Below are 7,289 nucleotides of genomic sequence, written 5' to 3'. Positions count from 1 at the left end.
TTCCCCAGCAGTTTGGAGGAGTGAGAGCTTGGAACCTCTCAAGCAGTAATGGCTGTAACTCTCAAGGTCTTTTCTTTAAGTAGAGAGCAAGCCAAGAAACCACTGCACTCTCCCAGACTCATCAAAGCAGCCATTGTGCTCCTCCTCCCCCTTTTCTCCAGACCAGAAAATAACCCTCAATCAGACTGAGCCATTCCCTAGCAAGAGGCAAGAGCAATCTCAATGGGACAGTGAAAGAAATGAAGCCAAGGGCAACCCAGATAGCCTTGTTCTGCTGCAGTATTTTGGGGCCGGCAGCACTCAGCTGTGACCACTAGAAGCAGCAGTGTGGAGAGACAGCCAGTGGGGAGTCAAGCCCAGCAGAGAAATTCCAAAAGTAGCAGCACTTCTAAACATCTGGGTGCAGCCTGGCCTGACAACCCTGAATCACTGGTGGAGGCAGAGAATTGTCTAAGCTGGAAGAGAGAAACCATTCTGGAGGGCCCCGGCCCCGTCCTTCCTGCTGTGCTCCAATAGGCAGTTTTAGAAGAGTTTTATGCAGTTGAACACATGTGTTTCAGGAATCTAAAGAGAAACACACTCTACTATCTTCCAAAATATATTTATAACTGCAATGGAGTTTTTGAGTGTTCTGTAGAATACACTCCTTCTTAATAACGGCGCTTCCTTGAACTTCCCTTTCCTGGTAGGTAAGATATGCAGAGTAACACCTGCGTTCTGCCATTGTTTAAAAAATTCAGTGAGATAGGAGAGATTCAAGTCCTGTAGGCCCTCAAGGAAAAGTAGCTCTAAATAAGAAGAGAGCAGTAAAGAAGGAGCTTGAGGGCTCCAGGGATAAGAGCTGGTCCACAGAAGGACCGAGGTCAACTCAGAGGAGGTGAGGAGTGCGTTGGCTTAAAATCAACATTCTCCAAAGTTGGTTCCAAGGAACACCAGTCCTGCAGGATGTGAATAAGTACTATTCGTAAAAAATGTTTTAAAAGCTTTCTGAATAATACGTTTGGGGCACATTGGACTAAACAATGTAAAAGCTTTCTCACTGCAGGATTTCTGGGTGACTTCAACATGCTGATGCTCATGGAGAAACCCTGGTGCATTACCTCTTGGAACACACTCTAGGAAATGTCGATTTACACTAATGGGTGCCTGGCTCCTCTCTGATAACTCCTTCATAAGCCAAAGTCTTAGGAGCACCCTATTCATTAGACACTATAGGAGGGTCCCCAGTGTCTCCTCAGGGCTTAAAGGTCACTGAGGACGCGGAGAAAGTTTGCTGGTTCCAAAAGAAAAAAAAAAATACAATAAGAAAACTGCAAAAATTTGAAACAGATCCTTAAGTTAACGTCTACAAAATGCAACATTATACCACAAGTCAATTGCTATTTAACACATCATATATAATCACATAAAATATACTTTTGATGAAATAGGATGCATCATAACATATTTGATATATTGTGACTCAGGGGCCTCTTTAGAGCCTAAAGTTCAGAAGGCCATTAGTTACCTTAATAAGGGCCACACCTTTAAGGGGCGCCTCTGTGGCTCAGTCGGTTAAGTTTCTGACTCTTGATTTCAGCTCAGTCATGATCTCATGGTTTGTGGATTGGGGCCCCACATCAGGCTCTGCACTGTCAGCGCTTGGGAATCTCTCTCCCTCTCTTTCTGCCCCTCTCCCGCTCTCCTCTCTCTCTGTCTCTGCCTCTCTCTCTCTCTTTCTCTCTCAAAATGAATTTAAAAAAAAAAAAAGCCACACCTTTAAGTGTATATTACGGTATATGACATGCGTGCACATGCACGCACGCGCGCGCGCGCGCGCGCGCGCACACACACACACACACACACACACACACACACACACACACTGGAGCTGGAGATGTTCCAATCTATTAAGAACTACAATTATAAACCAAGCCCCTGGCAAGACAACAGCAGTCAGATTCAGTCACTAAACAGTGAGATAGGTTGGAGGTTCCCTCCCCCCACCCCCAGCTTCCACAAGTCTTCCTGCCCACGCTCTCAGTGGAGTTTGGATTCTTCACCCTGTGGCAAATCCCTCCTGGCAATAGCCCCGGAACCCTGAGGCAAGGCACAGCTTCCTTCTCAGGAAATCACCCTCTCCTGTGAAAAGCCACTCAGGGCACTGATTTTACAGCCCATGGCTTTGCCTTCACTGCTTCTAGAGGAGTGAGGGGCTCTCCGTGGTTCTTCCCAGTTCAGGGAGAAAGGCAACATCGTCGGGAGGGAGTGGGAAAGGGGCTGAGGGGCTGAAAGACCATCTCAGTTTCTAAAGGTGTTCTAAAGAGACTGCATTTGTTTGGAAGAAGACGCACAAGGAGAGGCACAAATCCTCAGTCTTGTCCCACCCCGGAAGGCGTCCCCTGGCGTGTCGCCCAGGCAGCCTAGGTTAAGGAAGATGAGGAGCTCACACACGCGGGCAGGCGCTCGGGTCCTTAGAGAAGCAACCGCATATCCCTGCCCTTTCTCTGTGTTCTGGAAAGACATCTGGACTCCTGAGATCAACTGAAACTATCCATCAATTTCTTTTTTTGGAGAAAAAAAGGGGAGGGGGTGGAAAAGTAATGACTTAAAAATCCCAAAACATTGACTCTTGCTTCAGATCAATCTGTTTTTCAAGGTCTGTTTAATATCATGTTAGGATATTTTCTCCTTCCCAATGTTTGGTTTCAACAGTGTGGCTCATTCCTGTTATTTTCTGTATTCTAAAGTCTGCTGTGAGTGATTTAAACACCAAATGAAGGACAAAATGCCAAAATGCCCCCCAGTGAGCGCGCGCGCACACACACACACACACACACACACACACACACACACACACACAGGAAACTGCCCTTCCTTTGTTAATCTACATGAGACCAGTTTTAACAATCAGTTAAAACTATGGGAAGAAATCATTATAATACAATTATGAGAATAAGCAATGAGAATATAATTAAAATTTTCTGTATGAGAAGAATAATATCCCACTCTTCCACACTATTGTGTGCTAAATTTCCCTGTCTTAGCACAGCGACTCCCCTGATGACATTTTTGCCCTTAAGGATTTCACCACTTCCTCCAAAGCTGTAACTTTTTCTCTCTCTCTCTCTTCCTCCCCCTTCCTATTATTGTCACTAGAGAGTGGGGAATGACAAGTTCAAGAAAATGCTTGCCTGGAGGCCAGAGTGTGTTTCCTTTGCACTTGGATTTCCATTTATTCCACTGAATTTCCTTACAATTAATTTTTAAATGGGCTGAGAGAGTTCATTTCCCAAACAGCTGACGAAAATCGTGTTCCATGAAAGCAAATGAAATGGCACTCGGTGACCATTTTGCTACCATTATAAGACCTTTACCGTATAAATTCTGACTCTGCATTCTGAGCTTTATGGCTCTGATATAGTCACTGGAATATGTTGATACTCCCATGATACCCACTCAGAGCCAGGAACTGGTTTATCTTAATTGCACTTTAGCCTAAAGCACATTAAATGCAACTTGATTATTAAATGCATTTGAATTGCCACAATAAATTTCTTGGCAAAATTTCCAAACATCAAGTAAAGAAATCTATAATCTCCTAGTCTGGCCCCTTTGCTGACTTGCCAGGTAACTTTGTCTAAAGGCTGCTCCCTCTCCACATCCTTTTTTCTCAGCCAATAAACTGGTAATAATAGATTTGTCTAGCACTCGGGAATGGCTGCAAGACACTTCTTTATCCTAGGATGGCATTTTGCAAACGACAAGCTGGCTTTAGGCTAAATATGTCAGAATGAGGCTTCAGCACAGGTTGTTGACACGGATTCTGTTAAATTTCTATTTCACAAACTCGTTGGCATCACTCATTAGGGCTCACAGGTTATTCACTGTATTCACTGTACGTATGTATTCACTGCCTCGCGTCCAGGACTGTGCGTCCACGGCTTGCCCCGCTCCGCACTGTCTGTTCTTTCACAGTGCTAACACCATTCCAGGTATAGAGAGCTTGAAGAATACACATTGACAGATGGATTGGTTGGCTGGATGGAAGTGGTGAGCCCTGATCTCTCAATGGAGGGGTCTAAACTAAGCATTGGGTGGAGGACTTTCACAGACACATGCCGTGTGACAGGTCTGCCCTGATGCCTGCACCTAAGAGAGTGCCAATGTATTCTTCACTAAGGTGCTTGGGGGGCAGGACCAAGAAGCAGGGGCGCCCTTATGCCCCCATGTCAACCTCCCACAGTCCCTTGGAAGATTTCCAATACAGGACAGGCACAAAAAACATGTCAGATACAAAGTGAAAAGCTATTCAGCCTTGACTTTTGTCTGAAGACCTCTGGAAGAAAGAATGCTAAGTGGAAAAATGGGTCAAAAAAGTTTCCTTTTCTTCAGTGATGAGGTGCAAATGCTCACTACCACCTGGAAATAAAATTCTTTTTTGAAAACAAAGAACTCACAGTAACATGTGTTATCACCTGCCCAGAACAGTTAGGTACAAACATTCTCCTCCCCTTAGCACTGGGGTGGGGGAGTTTTAAAAAACTTCCCTGCAACTTATCTCCCTACTAGGCAATAAGACAATGGGATACAGGATGGCAAGTGCTGCAAAACTTGCAAATATGTGCCACCGTGCTAGTCTGCAAGCCCCAAGCTACGATACAGGCGAGCTAGACCACAAAAATAAAGTTATCCCCCTAAAAAGCATCCTAACGGCCTGAAACAATGATCAAGCTAACAGAGCCAGAAGTCACAGCTTTTTTTTTTTTTTTAAGAGCCATCTCCTTGCCAGTTGGTTCGAGCGCCCTCATGTGTCTCAACAGAGTAACGTCACTTTAGACCTTCCAAAGGCTATAGGTAATGACAGATTCGATGACACACAGTACCTCTTCATCCCTTGTTCCAGGCACCTCTTGTGACACGGAAGACTTTCAGGTTGCCCCTAAAACTATGGATTTGTCCTCCCGGATGTAAAGTGACCTTGTAACTTATATCCGAAAGAATGAGAAGCCAATGTTCACAGAAGTGGAGGCTGATTTCGACGTGCCTGTTCTGGTTTAAACATGTTAGGTCACCCTGCTTATTTCTTTTTCTTCCCCCACCCAGCCCGAGGGGCAGTGCTTTAAGCCTGCATACCCCTTCCTCCAATGTGAGGCTCATGCAACTAAGGAACCCAGAGCTACCCTTACAATAAGCAAATCACAGAAGACCTAGCTCCATCATCCATTCTATGACCCATGGGTAAGCCATTCTCTCTGGGTCCTGGGCTCCTCTGGGACAAGAGGATAGGGGTTCTTTTCTCACAGATAGGAAGCATCTGCAGAAATGCCTAGCAGAGAATAGGTAGGAACCCAGTAAATGTTAATTGAATGCAAACCTATAAACTCTATTCCAACCAACATTTCCAGAAAACAGATATTCTTCCTCAAATACAACGTTCATGCGTTAAGAACGAGCTCGGTAATTCATGGAGAACAGAAAAAGGTCAAACATTTCTCTGCATTTCCCACATCACCTAACCGAGTCTCAGACACTCAGTAACCCTCATAAACCAGTGCGGGTGGAAGGAGTTTGACCCCTTCATATATTTTCTCACTTTCTTTGGCAGAGTCTAAAGCAATCAAAGACAAATACACAGGCAAAAATTCATTCAAGACCTTAAGACTATCTACACAGAAAACCTGATATCTTTATATAGGATGAAAATACACACACACACCTCCCCGCTTGTCTTCCTTTTCCTTCTCCTTCTTTTCCTTGAGGTTTGGAAGGCATGACTCAACATTGCAACCATACAGTCAGGCCCAGAATTCCCCAAGCACAATAACAACGCTGCTCCAACCTTGGTCACTATGGCAGACCAGCCTTGATGGGTCTTGAACTCTGTAAACAACAAAAGAAAGGCTTATTGAGAAACCATGCTCCTGGTTTCCTCTCACCAAAAAGGCAAGGAGCCATAGCTAAGCTATAGCTTAGCTTTAAGCTTGCCAAATCCAGCAAAGTGCGGGAGATTTTTGGCTTAATCTTCTCACTGAACTCATGCCAACCTTGCACGGGCACAGCCAGGGCATCATCACCCAGCCTTAGGGGTTGGCAGATCCTCCCACCCACTTTCCCTGCTCAGGGGCAAAGGCAAAGCGTCCCTTCTCCTCCCCCCACTGCACCTGGGGCAGCCTCCAGCTCACAGGAGCCGGGTTGGGGAAGTTGCCTCGCACACTAGAAGTATAGTCAAGTCCTCGGTTGGGTAAGCCTACTGCTTTAACAGAAGCCTGAAAGTTGCCTGCCCCACAGACATGCTACATGATCGTGTCAACTATAAAAATCATAACCAGTAAATGGGGAAGGAAAAACCCTGATGTGTCCTGTCTCCATTGTCATTAAATTAGGAGAAAGGTTTTTACCCCCAAGGGAAGGTCTGAGAATAATTGATGATTTCCATTTTATTTAAAATAGCTCTCATATTTTTCCTCTCTTCCTTTCCTACTGCTACTATCATTGTCCAGGGCCTTATCAACATGAATATATTACTAACCTCCATTTTTTTTTTCCTTCCAACCATCATAAGGATGATCAAATGATCTTACCCAAACACTAACTTCATCACATTCTTTGACAATTCCTACTCAAGATTGCTTTCTGACTCCTTGTTGCTTGCAGGATAAAATGTGAGCTCTGAAATGCTCTATTCAGATTCTTCCTATTGTCTCAAATGGCCCACGAGAAGTTAAAAAGAATCAGACTCCTACATCACTGCTATATCCAAGTCCAAGACAAGAGCACAATGACTGTGGACCCTTCAGCTATCCTTGAACTGAAATCTAAGTAGAAATACCCAGTGTCCACCTTACAGCTTTTCTTCTTTGGAAAGAAACTTGACATTGGGCATTTCCACTTAGACTTCAGCTCCCTTCTTTGACATTCAGGAATGTCAGAGACAGGAATGAGCTGATGCTCACACTGGTTACATTCACACCAAAGCAGCGGGCCGCTGGTGGATTTCTTCAGAAGCTAGCTTATCTGTCCTTGTGAAACACTTCGCACATCCGGCAATGAACCTCCAGGCATGTGATGATCAATGAGTAAAATAAGAAGGAACAATAAATCAACATCAGAGGAAACACAAAACACGTCCAGTCACTTGTAGGACATTCTGTTCTGGCGGCAGCACCAGATAATAGGAAAAAGAATATAGACGGGAGAAATCATCACTCTACCCTTCAAAGCCAGTAGCCAGCAAGGGGGAAGTCCAACAAGAAAAACAAACAGCAATACCGTTAACAACGAGAAATGGCTAAAGAGTAGAGAATGCT

The sequence above is a fragment of the Suricata suricatta genome, chromosome 1 (assembly GCF_006229205.1).
Source record: "Suricata suricatta isolate VVHF042 chromosome 1, meerkat_22Aug2017_6uvM2_HiC, whole genome shotgun sequence".
In the NCBI taxonomy this organism is placed as follows: domain Eukaryota; kingdom Metazoa; phylum Chordata; class Mammalia; order Carnivora; family Herpestidae; genus Suricata; species Suricata suricatta.
The sequence above is the reverse complement of the archived record's forward strand: the minus strand, read 5'-3'. Positions refer to the sequence as shown.